The following is a 16,150-nucleotide window of genomic DNA, read 5'->3' as shown; positions in this document are numbered from 1 at the left end:
ATTTCATTTGTTTCCAGGAAGTTTTTTATTTCTTCCCTGAACTGATTTGTAACCCATTCATTGTTTAATAACATGCTATTTAGCCTCCATGTGTTTAAATGTTTTTGAGTGATTTTATTGTAGTTGATTTTTACTTTCATGCCATTGTGATCCCATAAGATGCTTGATATGATTTCAATCTTGTTGAACTTATACTTTTTTTGTGTCCTAATATGCGGTCTATCTTTAAGAATGTCCCATGTGCACTTGAGAAGAATGTATATTCTGCAGATTTGGGGTGAAATGTTCTGTAAATGCCAATTCTATCTGATCTAGTGTGTCATTTAGAGTCACTGTTTCCATATTGATTTTTTGGGGGGTCTGGAAGATCTATCCAGTGAAGCCAATGGAGTGCTAAAGTCCCTTACTAATACTGTGTTGCTGTTGATCTCCCTCTTAAAGTCCTATGTGATTTTTTATATATTTAGGTGCTCCTATATGGGGTATATACATGTTTACTAGGGGTATGTTCTCTTGTTGGATTGATTCCTTTTGATTGTTATGACCTTCATAATAATGAAGTCTACTTCGTTATATATGAGTATTGCTACCCCAACCTTTTTTATTTCCATTTGCATGAAAAATCATACTAAATGAGCAAAAACTAAAACCATTCCCTTAAAGACAGGAATAAGACAGGAATGCCCACTTTCCCCATTCTCATTCAACAATGTACTGGAAGTCTTAGCCACAGCAATCAGAAAACAAGAAAAAATAAAAGGCATTCTCAGAAAAAGAAACTTAAAAAACAATTCCATTTACCTTGGCAACAGAAGGTATACTTAGGAATAAACTTAACCAAGGCATTAAAAGACTTCTACTCAGAAAAAAACAGGACATTGAAAAAAAAGATAGAACAAGATATAAACAAGTGGGAGAAAATACTGTGTTCGTAGAATCAACATTATTAAAATGTCCATACCACCAAAGCAATCTATAGATCCAATGCAATCCTTATTAAAATACCAATGGCATATTCCACAGATCTAGAACACATACTCCAAAAATTTATATGGAACCTCAAAAGACCCTAAATAGCTGCATCAATCTTGAGAAAGAAAAACAAAGTTGGAGGAGGGTCACAATACCAGATATCAAGTTATACTATAAAGCCGCTGTAATAAAAATTGCCTGATACTGGCACAAGAGCAGGCCTACAGACCAACGGATCAGAACAGAGACCCCAGAAATCGACCCACACCTTTACAGTCAATATTTGACAAAGGAGGCAAGAACATATAATGGAGTAAAGACACTCTCTTCAACAAATGGTGATGGGAAAACTGGACAGACACATGCAAAAAGATTAAAGTAGACCACAAACTTACACCATACAAAAGAATAAACTCAAAATGGATAAAATAGTTAAATGTAAGTAGTGAAACTATAAAAATCCAAGAAGAAACCAAAGACAGCAAAATTTCATGTATCTCTCAGCAATGTGTTTGCCATCACATCTCCTAGGCCCTAGGGTAAGGGACGCAATGGAGAAAATAAACAAGTGGGACTACATCAAAATAAAAAGCTTCTTCACAGCAAAAGAAACCATCAACAAAATGAAAAGGGAGTCCACTGTGTAGGGGAACATATTTGTCAATGATACACCTGATAAAAGGTTACTTTCCAAAATATTTAAATAATTCATACAAATTAACAAAAGGAAGACAAACAATCCAATTAAAAAAATGGACAAGGCAGCTAAATAGACACTTCTCAAAGAGAACATAGAGAGGGCCAAGAGATATATGAAAAATGCTCAAAGTCACTAATCATCAGAGAGATGCAAATTAAAACATCAACGAGGTACCATATCAGACCTATCAGAATGGCTATCATCAACAAATCAACAAACAACAAGTGCTGGTGAGGATGCGGAGAAAAGGGAGCCCTAGAACACTGCTGATGGGAATGCAGACTGGTGCAGCCACTATGGAAAACAGTATAGAGTTTCTTCAAAAAATAAAAAAAAATGGAGCAGTTTGTAACTGGCAGGTGCTGCTGAGAGGTGCTGCTGGGACCTAGTGTTTTTGCGTAGCCCTCCGCCGGCCAGTCAGGGGGCTGCTGGAGCTGTGTGAGCAGGTGTTTGGCACCTCTGACCTTTACCTTTACCGAGTCCTAGGTGTGCGGCGCGAGGGAGTGTCCCTGGAAGTGCACCCAGACCGGGTGGGCGAGGACGACAAGGAGCGTGCCACCTGCCGCTTCCAGATCCTGGGGAAAGTCTACTCCCTTCTGAGTGATAAGGAGCAGAGAGCAGTGTATGATGAGCAGGGGACAGTGGACAAGGATTCAGATGTGCTCAACCAAGATGGGGACTGGGAGACATATTGGAGGTTACTCTGTAAAAAGATATCTCTAGAAGACATTTTTTTTTGGAAAAGACATACAAAGGATCTGAAGAAGAGCTGGCTGATATTAAACAGGCCTATCTGGACTTCAAAGGGGACATGGGTAAGATCATGGAGTCTGTGTCCTGCGTGCAGTACACAGAGGAACCCAGGATAAGGAACCTTATTCAACAAGCCATTGATGCTGGAGAAGTCCCATCCTAAGACCTTTGTCAAAGAATGGAAGCAAAAGATGAATGCTAGGAAAAGGAGTGCCCAGGAAGAGGCTAAAGAAGCAGAAATGAACAGGAAGGAGTCAGGACTTGATGAAGAAGATAATTTGAAAACACTCATTCAGAACAGACAAAAAGATTGGCAAAAAGAAATGGACAATTTTCTGGCTCAGATGGAAACGAAGTACTGCAAACCTTCCAAATGAGGAGGGAAAAAGAAAACAGCTCTCAAGAAAGAAAAGAAATAATGAAATTTTTAAAAAATATTTTTTATTGATTTTTTACAGAGAGAAAGGGAGAGAGGTAGAGAGTTAGAAACATCGATGAGAGAGAAACATCGATCAGCTGCCTCCTGCACATCTCCCACTGGGGATGTGCCCACAACCCAGGTACATGCCCTTGACCGGAATCGAACCTGGGACCCTTCAGTCCGCAGGCCAACACTCTATCCACTGAGCGAAACCGGTTTCGGCAGAAATAATGAAATTTTCTCTTCAAAAGTCGTTAGGGGTTAATTAGTGCCATTGTAGGAAGGTAAAGTCAAGATCTGAAGACAAAAGTTAACTCAACCCTTGAGAAAAATTCTTTTCCATCTAAGCTATTCAGATTGAGTATGTAAACCAGAGCCTCTCAACCTGATCTTATATCCTAGAAATCCCCTGACATTCTGTGAAGTCCAGTCCTCCTATGAAGGAATTTGGTGGTGGTCATTGAGGAAAGAGGAGGAGGTTGGTATATTTCTGCTAGCACTTGCTTCTGTGGATCTTTTGAACAAGGAACTTTACCTATAATGTGGATCTGCCCATACTTCCTTTACCAACTGTCATTTTGCCACACAAGAGTGAGCTGCAGAGTATTCAGAGTGATGTGTGTGTTTATTAGAACAAGTACACCACCTGGCTAGAATGTCTTCAGACCACTTGCTGAACATTTTTCTTCCAAATACTTGACAGTTTGCTTTCAGTCTTAAAACTCTTGAATAGACCTTCTCTTTTGTTTTGTTTTGATTTGTTTTGTTTTGTTTGTTTGTTTTTGTTCGTTTGTTTTTTACTCAAACAGGTTTTGTATTCTTTGCTTCAAGTATTGGAGAAACAGATGTTCACATTACTTCAAGCATCTTTATAAGAATTAATACACAATTAAACTAAACAAGTAAAAAAAAATAGAACTGCCATTTGAACCAATGATCCCACTTCTAGGAATATATCCTAAGAAACCAAAAGCACCAATCAGAAAGAATATATGCACCACTATGTTCATAGCAGTGCTATTTACAATAGCTAAGATCTGGAAATAGCCCAAATGCCTATCAGTAGATGAATGGATAAAAAAAGATTTGGTACATTTACATGATGGAAAACTATGCAGCTATAAAACAGAAAGATCTCTTACCCTTTGAGACAGCTGAGTATTACCTGGAGAGTATTGTGCTAAGTGCTTATATGATACTTGTCTTTAACTGTGGAATCTAACGAACAACATTAACTGATAAACAAAATAGATCTGGAGACATAGAAGCATGGAACAGACTGACAAATTGCAGAGGGAAGGGGAGTGGGGTGTATGAAGAAAGCAACCAAAAAACTTATATGCAGACTAGAAGTCCTGTGCACGAAATTTGTGCACTGGTGGGGGGGTCCCTTAGCCCAGCCTGCACCTTCTCGCAGTCCAGGAGCCCTCGGGGGATGTCTGACTGATGGGGAGCGGGCCTAAGCCGTCAGTCGGACATCCTTAGCACTGCTGCAGAAAGCAGGAGAGGCTCCCACCACCGCCGCTGCACTCACCAGCAGTGAGCCCAGCTTCTGGCTGAGCAGTGTTCCCCCTGTGGGACTGCACTGACCACCAGAGGGCAAGTCCTGCATTGAGCGTCTTCCCCCTGGTGGTCAGTGCATGTCATAGCGACTGGTCATTCTGCCATTTGGTCTATTCGCATATTAGCCTTTTATTATATAGAACTAGAGGCCCGGTGCATGAAATTTGTCCCTCAGCCCAAACAGCACCCTCTCCAAACTGGGACCCCTCAGGGGTAAACCGGCAGTTAGACATCCCTCTCACAATCGAGAACTGCTGGCTCCGAAACACTTGCCTGCCTGCCTGCCTGCCTGATTGCCCCTAACTGCTTCTGCCTGCCAGCCTGATGACCCCCCAACTGCCCTCCTTTGCAGACCTGGTCACCCCTAACTGCTCCCCTTCCGGCCTGATTGCCCCCAAATGCCCTCCCCTGCAGGATTGATTACCCCCAACTGCCCTTGTCTGCCGGCCCAGTCATCCCCAACTGCCCTCCCCTGCAGGCCTGCCCCCCCAACTGCCCTCCCTTGCAGGCCTGGTTGCCCCCAACTGCCCTCCCCTACAGGCCTGGTCGCCCCTTGAGGGGTCCCATATTGGAGAGGGTGCAGGCTGGGCTGAGGGACACCCCCCCATGCATGAATTTCATGCACCGGGCAGAGGGTGATGGGAACACAAGGGTTGCATCTCAAATTTCCTCTCATCTAGTCAACAATAAGACTGTTTCACTTTATCATCACTGGAGTGTGTCCACTGGAGTAGCATTTTTAATTTCCTTCAAGAATGTTTCCTTTGTGTTTACAACTTAACTAACTGGTGCAAGAGGCTTAACTTTTAGCCTATCTTGACTTTCGGCATGCCTTCCTCAGTAAGCCTAATCATTTATAGGTTTTGATTTAAAGTGAGAAAAGTGTGACTCTTTCTTTTACTTGAACACTTAGAAGCCACTATAGGGTTATTAATTGGCCTAATTTCAATATTGTTGTGTCTCAGGGAATAGGGAGTCCCAAGGAGAAGGAGATGGGAACAGCCAGTTGGTGGAGCAGTCAGAACACATTTATGAATTATATTCATACTACAGGCCAGGTGCACAAAAATTTGTGCACTCAGGGAGAGGGGGTCCCTCAGCCCGGCCTGTGCCCTCTCGCAGTCTGGGACCCCTCGGGAGATAACGACCTGCAGGCTTAGGCCTGCTCCCGGGTGGCAAAGGGCAGGCCCAATCCCTAGGTGCAGCCCCTGGTCGGGCTCAGAGCAGGTCTGATTGGGGAGTTGGGGCGCCGCCCCCTGTCATGCACAGAGCAGGGTGGATCGGGAAGTTGCCATGCCACCCTAAGTCACGCTCAGGGTAGGGCCAATTGGGGGGTTGGGGCACCGCCCTCTGTCACACTCAAGGCCGGGTCGATGGGGAGGTTGCGGCACCACCACCTGTTACGCACAGAGCAGGGCCAATCAGGAGGGTTGAGGCTCCGTACCCTGTCACGCACAGAGCAGGGTCGATCAGGGGGTTGGGGAGCTCCCCCCTGTCACGCACAGAGCAGGGCCGATCAGGGGGTTGAGGAGCTCCCCCCTGTCACTCACAGAGTAGGGCAGCCGTGGGCAAACTACGGCCCGTGGGCCGGATCCGGCCCGTTTGAAATGAATAAAACTATTGAAATAAAAGACCGTACCCTTTTATGTAATGATGTTTACTTTGAATTTATATTAGTTCACACAAACACTCCATCCATGCTTTTGTTCCGGCCCTCCGGTCCAGTTTAAGAACCCATTGTGGCCCTCGAGTCAAAAAGTTTGCCCACCCCTGGAGTAGGGCCAATAGGGGAGTTGGGGCACCACCCCCTGTCACACACAGAGCAGGGCGAATCAGGGGGTTGGAGCGCCACCCCCTGTCACACTCAGGGCAAGGCCGATGGGGAGGTTATGGCTCTACCCCATCACACACAGAGCAGGGCCCGTGGCGGGGGGTTGGGGCGCCGCAGCTTGTCACACACAGTGCCACAGGGCGATCAGGGGGTTGGGGAGATCCCCCCTATCAGGCACAGAGCAGGGCTGATCAGGGGGTTGGGGCCCCGCCCCCTGTCACACACAGAGCCGCAGGGCGATCAGGGGGTTTGGGCGCTGCCCCCTGTCATGCTGATACCAGTGCCGGGAGGCCTCGTGCTCCGCTGATCCCGGTGCTGGGAGGCATATTACCCTTTTACTATATAGGATAGAGGACTGGTGCACGGGAGGGGGCCGGCTGGTTTGCCCTGAAGGGTGTCCTGGATCAGGGTGTGGGTCCCCACTGGGGTGCCTGGACAGCCTTGATGAGGGGATGATGGCTGTTTGCAGCAGGTCACACACCCTTCAGGGTGGGGGTCCCCACTGGGGTGCCTGGCCAGTCTGGGTGAGGGGCTGAGGGCTGTTTTCAGGCTGGCGGGTGACTGAAGCTCCCAACCGCTCCTTTTTTTCTTTTTTTTATTCTGGGGCAGCTTTAGCTCTGAGGATTGGCTCCAGCTCTTAGGCCTCCGCTGCTGAAAGCAGGTGTCTGGTTTGTTTGGGTTCTATAATCAAAACACTGTTTCAACTCCAGCTCTGAGATCCCGGCCGGCTGAAAGCAGGTTTCTGGGGTTTTGTTTAGCTTCTATATTTGTAACAATGTTTCAAACTGCAAGCTCAGAGTCTGGCAGCGGCAGGCGGGGAACTTTGGAGTCCTCCGTCACTGAAGCAAGCAAGCCTCATGTTCGCTTCAAGCTGCCTGGCTGCCGGCCACCATCTTGGCTGGCAGTTAATTTGCATATCGCCCTGATTAGCCAATGGGAAGGGTACCAGACGTACAGCTAATTACCATGTTTCTCTTTTATTAGATAGGAGCTTATATGGATATTAGAAGCCCAGCACGTGATTTAAAACTGTGCAGCAATGCCCACCCACCTGCAGCCCTGCCTTGACACTCAAACCTGTCCACACAGAGCTCCAGTGAGCCTGGCCCAGCCCCCAAACCCTCTGGTCTTCTCTGGCCACTTCAAGCCCCACCCTCAGTCCCTCAAGTCACCTCAGGCTGGTCCCAGCTTCTCCGGCCGCCTCCCTGCTTCTGCCCCATCTCTGGAGCAATGCAGCAGCTCCGCCCCATCTTGGTGCCAGAGGAGAGCATGGAAGCCTCCTGCCTGCTGCACTGTGCTCCTTCCCCTGGCAGGTGGGCTATGGGGCACTCAGAATATGAGCAGTATGGGATGGTCTCACCTCCTCTGGGTGCCGCCCCACTTCCGCCCCATCTCCAGAGCAACGCCCCAGCTAATATGCTAATGACCTGGTCATTACCATTATGGTGTATCGACCACTAGCATATTAGTTCTTTATTGGTATAGATCAGTGGTTCTCAACCTTCCTAATGCCGCGACCCTTTAATACAGTTCCTCATGTTGTGGTGATCCCCAACCATAAAATTATTTTTGTTGCTACTTCATAACTGTAATTTTGCTACTGTTATGAATTGTAATGTAAATATCTGATATGCAGGATGTATTTTCATTGTTACAAATTGAACACAATTAAAACATGATGATTAATCACAAAAACAATATGTAATTATATATGTGTTTTCCGATGGTCTTAGGCGACCCCTGTGAAAGGGTCGTTCAACCCCCAAAAGGGTCGCGACCCACAGGTTGAGAACCGCTGGTATAGATGGTTCATGCTCCCCAAAATAATTACAATAATAACATCAAAGATCACTTATCACAAATCACCATGACAAATATAATAATAATGATAAAGTTTGAAATATTATGAGAATTACTAAAATGTGACACAGAGACATGAAGACAGCAAACACTGTTGGAAAAATAGCACTGATAGACTTGTTCCATAGTGCCTGTAATCTCCTAGGTCTCTATTTTCTGCTGATAGAATTTTCTTATTTAGTTTTGTTATTTTCAAGATCTACTTTGCTTTGGCTACGTACAGTATCATACCTTCCCATTAAACTGTAAGATCATATTGGGATGACGGTAGGGTACCAACCATTTAACATCTAATAAATTTCATCTTGAAAATTATAGAAAACTCCTTATTTGGGGGGCTTTTCATTGTAGCCTAATGGAAAGAATGTGGACCTTTCTTTTTTTTCTTTTTTTTTTCTTTGCTCAATTCCTCCTCCTCCACACCTAAGAACCCTCCCCTGCCCCAACAGCTTTCATCTTGGTCTCTATCTGTGATTGTGTCACTATTTTGCCTGTTTGTTCATTTCATTCATTAGATCCCAGGAATGTGGACCTTTCAATAAGGACTGGAATCCTAGGACTACTATTTACTAGCTAGGGGACATTAGGCATGTTACTTCATTTTTCTCAGCTGTGTTCTTTTGTTTTGTTTTGCTTTTTGTTTGTTTGCTTGTTTTTTTGTGTGTGTTTTTTAGCATGTAAGAAAATGAGCAATTTACCTCAAAAATTCTAAGATTAAAAGATAAAGATATGTAACTTTGCCTAGCATAGTGCCTGGCACATAGTAGGTATTCAATGCAGATAGCTGTTATCTTAATATCTTACATTTGTGTAACACTTCTCATTTTAAAAAGCCTCCTTCCATAACTCCTCTCTCTCTCTCTCTCTCTCTCTCTCTCTCTCTCTCTCTCTCTCTCTCTCTCTCTCTCCATATATATGCACACATATGTCTATATTAGACATTGATGCCCTAAGACTCAAGATAAACTGCTCAACTTGGCACTTATATTTAGGCACTGACTATTCGTCTGAACCTAGCCTTGCTTCCATGCTTCCTATCCTTCCAGCAACAAGGTTTTCTATATTTGAATGAAAAATTCCTCTCATGAAGTTAGAGCCTCCCCATATGCTCAGCTACCCATCAGTAGCCAAAGACTTTACTGCAAAAATGAATATTCCATGTTAATGTTGTGCCATCTTGCTCCCTTACAGCAAGAAGAATTTTTATCTCCTTATTATTGCTTCATGGATTTCTGCAAATATTTCTATGCCAGCCATTAAATGCAGACCCTTTTTGCCTTCAAAACCCTGCTTAAAATTCATCTTTTGAGTGTATTTAATCCATTAACAAAGATTTGCTAAGCACCTATTTGAGGTAGGCCCTGTGGGGGCTAAGACAGGTCTCTCCTTTCTTTGAGGAGAATTGGCTATAATCTGGGGGAAATGAGACCCTCGCACAGAATGGGGAAATAATTAGCAATTGTGAGTCCCATATATCCAGTGCCAGAGTACTTGTATAAGCAGAGTGTCCTGGTGGGAGCATTGTGTGAAGGCAGGGTCAGGAGAAGGAATTTGAGCTGGGCTTTGAAGAATGTGCTGATTTTAAATAGGCAAAGGGGAAGAGAAAGGGAAGCAATGTCAGCAAAAGGCAAAGAGGCAGGAATGTAGATGTTTATTCTAGACAATGAGAGTTGCTGTTATGCAGAGGCAGAATTTTGTCAAGCCCTAGCAACGACACAGCTGAAATGGGAGTTTAGGGCCAGATTGGAGGACCTTGAATGTCAGGCTAAGGAGTTGGGTTACTGTTCTGTATTCAATGGGAAGTTATTAAGGGTTCTTGTACAAAAGAATCACCTGATGGGACCCAAATTTAAGCACATTCATCTAACCACAGTATGCCCAGTGGCCCTGGAGTTGGGTCAAAAAGGTGATGGCAGCATCAGCCAGGCTGGTGGGAGAAGAATCTCTGACTTTTAGCTGGTTTATTACTCTGCCACTCCAGAAATCTCAGTCTCCGTGTGTCTAGTTCTATGAAGCTGAATTTTGGATCTTTCAGTAGCTAGTAATGTTAAAAGAGTATGGAATTTTTGAGTCAAACTTGGATTTGAATTTCAAACCTACCACTCAGTTATAATGTGAATTTGGATCAGTCATCCAACCTCTCTGTTAAATGCCTTCATTCGTGTTTTTTTTTTTCATCTGTGAAATGTTTATAATACTGACCTCACACAGAAGTTAATAAGAAAGTGTGGCACATAGAAGATAAATGTTCAGCCAATGTTCCTTTCTTGCCTCCTGCTCTAGTTAGCTGTGTGTGGCCCTTTTGCATATCTTTCTATGGGGGATTTGCCTCATGTAAAATGAAAGAAATGCTCCTTCTGGAACATCTAGAAGAAAAGTCCTTACTTATCCAGTAACACATCTGACCAGTCCTCCTTTTTCCTTCCTCTTACTCTACTAGGGGAGGAATCCAATCATTCTATCGACAAATACTTATTGAGAGTCTATTATGTGTCAGGAACTGTTCTTGGTTTGGTAGATAAAACAGTGACCAAAAACAGACAAAAATCTCTGCCCTCATGGAACTGATATTCTAGGTGTGGCTGTACGGAGTTACACAATAAAACAAACACATATACAATATGTCAGATGGTGATAAGTGCTAAGAATAAAAACACAGCAAAGGAATGGGAAGGATAGTAATGAGATATTGGTCAATAAAAGGTTTGATAAGGTGACATCTAAGAAGAGAATTAGAAGAAGTAAGAGAGAACCCTATATTTTGGAGACTAGCATTTCAGGCAGAAGGATAGGGGAGCATGATTTGCAAGTTCAAAAAATAGCAAAGAGGTCACTTGTGTCTGGAGCAGAGTAGAAGAATAGCAGTAGGAGAGGAGCCCAGAGGTGACCACTGGTCAGATCATGCAAGGCATAAGCACATTTGAGGGGAAAAGAGCTTTGGTTTTGGTCATGTCAAGTTTAAAATCTCTATTACACATCCAAGTAGAAATGCACAGGAGGAAGTTGAATATACAAATCATGAGTTCAAGAGAGGGTGATGGGAACACAAGGGTTGCATCTCAAATTTTAAGAATACAACAAAAGGAGGCAGGCATTTGGCAAGGGCAAAATTATGTAGATGCTTTTGTGCATTTCTGTTATTTTTTAATACTGTTACATGTTTTCCTCTCATCTCCTTTTGATACAAGTCTTTTAGACAGCAGGACCTAGCATTTACCATGCATTTATTATCTGCCAGACACTTTGACATATAGTATCCCATTTAAGTACAGCTATCTTTACAAAGTACCTGCTGTCATTTCTGTTTTACAGATGATAAAATTGAAGCTCTGCAAGACAGGCAAAAATTACTTGTCCTGAGTCACACAGTTGATAAGTGAATATGCTGGAATTCAAACCTGAATCCAAGTCCTAAGCCCACATTCCTCCTGATTATCTGCTTATCCCTAAGTGGGTCAGAGAGTTGTCTCTGTGATCTGTTTCAATCATTTGTTCTGTGGATTAACCAGAGCTAAGAAGTATTTAAAATAAGTTCCTGCCTAACTCGTTATCATATTCCACCAGAGGTTGTCAACTCATTTTTAATGTTTATTATTCAGGTGTTGTCAACTAATATTATTTTAATTTTATGCCTAGACAAACAAAATTAGGAAGGGAAACTTGATGCAACAGAAATCTAATGAAGCACTACAAACCAAAGGTATTTAAATTTCTGAATTATTTAATTTTTGGAATTATCCACAACTCTAACACTACACAAATAAAACGATGATCACATAGTTGTCAGGTGGCTCAATTTCTTTCAATAATGTGTTGTACAGCTCTGCACACAGTAGGTGCTTCATAAGTGGGACTTACCGGCAATGCTTGGCCCAGTTACCCTTTTGGAAATCTAGGTAGTCTAGGTTATAGCAGCAGGCTTTATGCCCCATTTATTTGACAAACAATACTGGTGCCTACTATCTGGCAGGTACTATGCTAGGTACTGGGACTACCAAAATGGAAATAACATGGTGTTTACCACCAAGGAGCTCAAGGTTTAGTGGTGAAAAAGCTTGTGAAAAATTAAATAACAACAATTTAATAAGGAATATCATTGAGATATGCTAAGGATGCAGAGTAGGTATAAAGAAAAATATGTTTGAAGTGCATTGTGGGGCCATACCAGAGGAAATACGTGACTTGTTTATTTAAGAATACATCAGGTTTCAAGGTGGGGGGCATTCCTGGCCACCCCGCCACACACACACACACACACACACACACACACACACACACACACACAAAACGGTTTTTGTGAAGACACAGAAATGTGAGATGTCAACAAATTTAGTATTTGGGAATATGGTTTCCTTATAGGATGATGGAAGATGAGGTTGAAGAGACAGATTATAGATCATGCTAAGGAGCTGATTGTTTTATCCTACAGTAAATGGGGCCATAAAGGTAAGATAAATGAGTGACAAGGACAGGTAAGAGACTAGAGGAAGGAGATGGGGATGACTGTGTAGAACTTGGTTGATCACGCTTGTCTCAAGGGGGCAGTTGGCTAGCTGACTGAAGCCATATGGGAATGTGGATCCACTATTAGAAGTTTTCTGATTTTTTTAAAATAGAGAATCAGGGATTCTGGATTTTTTTAAATGTAAAATCTGATTTCTAAAAGCTGACAATTAATTATTTTAATTCAAACACACATCTGTTTGCTGGATGTGACTTGGAGGCTGTCATTTTCAGACCGCTCCTATAGGAGATGGGATACTTACAGAAGCATAGAAGCTAACTGAATTAACACTCTAAAAAATAACCATGGAGATGAGAAAATGGCAGCTGAATAGACAGACCTATCATGCACCTTGTCCCAGTGCAAGACTGGAAATAAAAATTAAATTGAAGAACATTCACATGGAATTACCAACTGAAGTCCAGCAAAGGAGGAGACATATCAAGGAAGGACAGAAAACACACAGAGACTGGTAGGAAAGGCAAGGTCATGGGAGGAGCTGACCAAGCTTTCAGGGGTGGCAGGCCCACAGGCCAGTGGTCTAAGAGGGAGCTCCTGGAAATGGGAGGGTTTGTGCCCTCAGAATATAGAGGCCTGAAACTCAGGCTGGGCTCCACAACCTGGAGCACCAGAGCCAAGACCAGCAGCCCACGTAACATCCAGCCATGAAAGGCAGCAGGGCTGCTGACTTCAGTGGACTCTGGAGCTGGTAGACCTGAACAAGGTAGAGAGAATGCCACCGTTTTGTGTTATTTTTTAAAACCCGGAGCACAGGAGTTTTCATTTGCATCTACTCCATAACTCAAATAAGGGGCATTCCTAGAGCACCGAGCTCAGGAGATCTAAGAGACTGCACCACTGGGTCACACAAAAAACCTACTACATAAGGCCACCCCACAAAGTCTGGGAAGAATAGCAGTTTGATCTAATACACAGAAACAAATACAAAGGGACAGCAAAAATGGGGACACAAAGAAACAACCCCTAAATTAAAGAAATGGAGGAATCACCAGAAAAGGAACTATGAAATGGAGACAATTTGTCAGATAAAGAATTAAGAGTAATGGTAATAAGGATGCTCAAACAATTCAGTGAGAACTACAAGCAATTTAATGAGACTTATAAGGAAGTTAATGAGAATTATAAGGTGCCGGGAGCCGGTCCATGCTTGCTGTTTCAAAGGACCTGGCATATATGGCATACTGTTCTTAAAATGTTTGCTCACCTTCTTGGCACTATGTGTTTTAACCAAGGACTCCTCTCTGAGAAAGGTTGTTCCCCCAGGTAGGGATTTTCCCCTGAAGTTAGGGAGGGAATAAAACCCCTCAACTAAGTGCCAGGCGGGTAATTAATCACTTTAACTACAAACAATCATGCTTAAGCTGCATAACCTTTACTCCCTGGAATGGAGATAAGAAACGCCCTAACCTTTGTAATAGAGATTGATAGGATTGAATCAACTGGTATAAATACAGATGTAACAAGACAGCGACAGACAGAACTCAGAACACAGAACCTACACTCAGAACCTAGGCACAGAAGCTACACAGAACGTTCTCTAGAGACAGAAGAACTTCGCTGGAGAGAACATGGCAAAAGATCTTGGACAGAAACTGGCCTCAGAACCTAGAGACAGAACCTAGCGAGAGAACATGGCAAAAGATCCTGGACTGAACCTGACTACAGAAATTGGCAAGAGAACCTGACTAGAACCTGGTGACTGAACCTGGCTGGAGAACCTGGAGAACCTGGCTGGAGAACCTAGCAAGACAACATGGACACAGAACCTGGCTGGAGATCCTAAGCAGAACCTCTCTGGAGATCCTAACCAGAACTTTGTTGGAGATCCTAGGCAGAACCTCTCTGGAGATCCAGACCAGAACTTGGCTGGAGATCCTGGCTGGAGATCCTGGCTAGGCTGCTGATCAACTGAACACTGTCTCCGTGTCCTTCCTTCTTCGCTGACTCCATCCACGCCTTTGGGGATCCCTGGACCTGCTGGGGTGGGACCCCGGCAATAAGGGTCTTAATGATAGCTACACCAACTTGAAAAGAGAGGTTGAAACATTAAATAAGAATCAATTGGAAATGAGGAAAGACATAGCTGAACTAAATAACACCCTGGAAGGATTCAACAGTAGATTAGAAGAAGATGAGGACAAAATAGTGAATTAGAAGACAGAGTAGAAAAAAACACCCATTCAGAGAAGCAAATGGAAAAAACATTAAAAAGCAAGAGGAGAGTTTAAGGGAACTCTGGGACAACATGAAATGTAACAACATTCACATTATAGGGGTGCCAGAAGGAGCAGAATCTGAGCAAGGAACAGAGAACCTGTTTGAAGAAATAATGGCAATTTCCCTAAACTGATGGAGGAAAAAGTCACTCAAGTTCAGGAAACACGGAGAGTCTCAATCAAAATGAACCCCAAAAGACCCACACCTATGCACATACTAATTAAAATGGCAAACATTAAAGACAAAAAAAGAATCTTAAAGGCTGCAAAAGAGAGACAGACAATTACCTACAAGGGAGCTCCCATTAGACTGTCAGATGATTTGTCAATAGAAACAGTTCAAGCCAGAAGGGAATGGCATGAAATATACAAAGTAATGAAAACCATGGGACTGAACCCAAGACTACTTTATCCAGCAAGGCTATCTTTCAAAATTGAAGATGAAATAAAGAGCTTCACAAATAAAAAGGCTAAAAGAGTTTATTGCCACCAAACCAGCAATGCAAGAGATACTACAAGGATAAGCGTAAGAAGAAATAGAAATAAAGAATGCATGCATAAAGAATGGCAACAAATAAGTACCTATTAACAATAACCTTAAATGTAAATGACTTAAAAGTTATAATCAAAAGACATAGAGTAAATGAATGTATAATAAAACATGACCCATATATAGACTGTCTACAAGAGACTCACCTCAGAACAAAGGACTCACACAGAATGAAAGTGAGGGATAAAAAAAAATTTCCAGGCAAATAGAAATGAAAAAAAAAAAAAGGTGGGGTAGCAATACTCACATCTGACAAAACAGACTTCATAGTGAAGGCCATAACAAGAGATAATGAAGGACACTTCATAATACTAAAAGGATCGATCCAACAAGAGGATATAACTCTGATAAACATATATGCACCTAATACAGGAGCATCAAAATATATTTTAAAAATTTGGGAGGATTTTAAGGGAGAGATAAACAGAAATATAATCCTAGTAGGGGAATTTAACACCCCATTGACATCACTAGATAGATCTAGGCAGAAAATAAACATGGAAACAGTGATCCTAAATGACACACTAGTTCAGATGGAATTAATTGATATTTTTAGAACATTTCACCCCAGGGCTACAGATTATACATTCTTCTCAAGTGCACATGGGACATTTTGTTTTTTCTTTCTTTCTTTTTTTTTTAAATCTTTAATGTTGAAACTATTATATATGTCCCCTTTTTTTCTGCCACTGATCTCTTCTAGCAGGCCCAAACTCCCACCCTAGGCCTTCACCACCCCATTGTACATGTCCAGGGGTT

At 42.8% G+C, this 16,150-nt stretch overlaps 1 pseudogene; it reads left to right on the top strand.

Annotated features, from left to right (window-relative positions):
- Positions 1-490: 490 nt before the first annotated feature.
- Positions 491-2,844, top strand: LOC132224622 (dnaJ homolog subfamily C member 9-like; annotated as a pseudogene).
- The last annotated feature ends 13,306 nt before the right edge of the window (positions 2,845-16,150 follow it).

The sequence above is a fragment of the Myotis daubentonii genome, chromosome X (assembly GCF_963259705.1).
Source record: "Myotis daubentonii chromosome X, mMyoDau2.1, whole genome shotgun sequence".
In the NCBI taxonomy this organism is placed as follows: Eukaryota; Metazoa; Chordata; class Mammalia; order Chiroptera; family Vespertilionidae; genus Myotis; species Myotis daubentonii.
The sequence above is the reverse complement of the archived record's forward strand: the minus strand, read 5'-3'. Positions and strand labels throughout refer to the sequence as shown.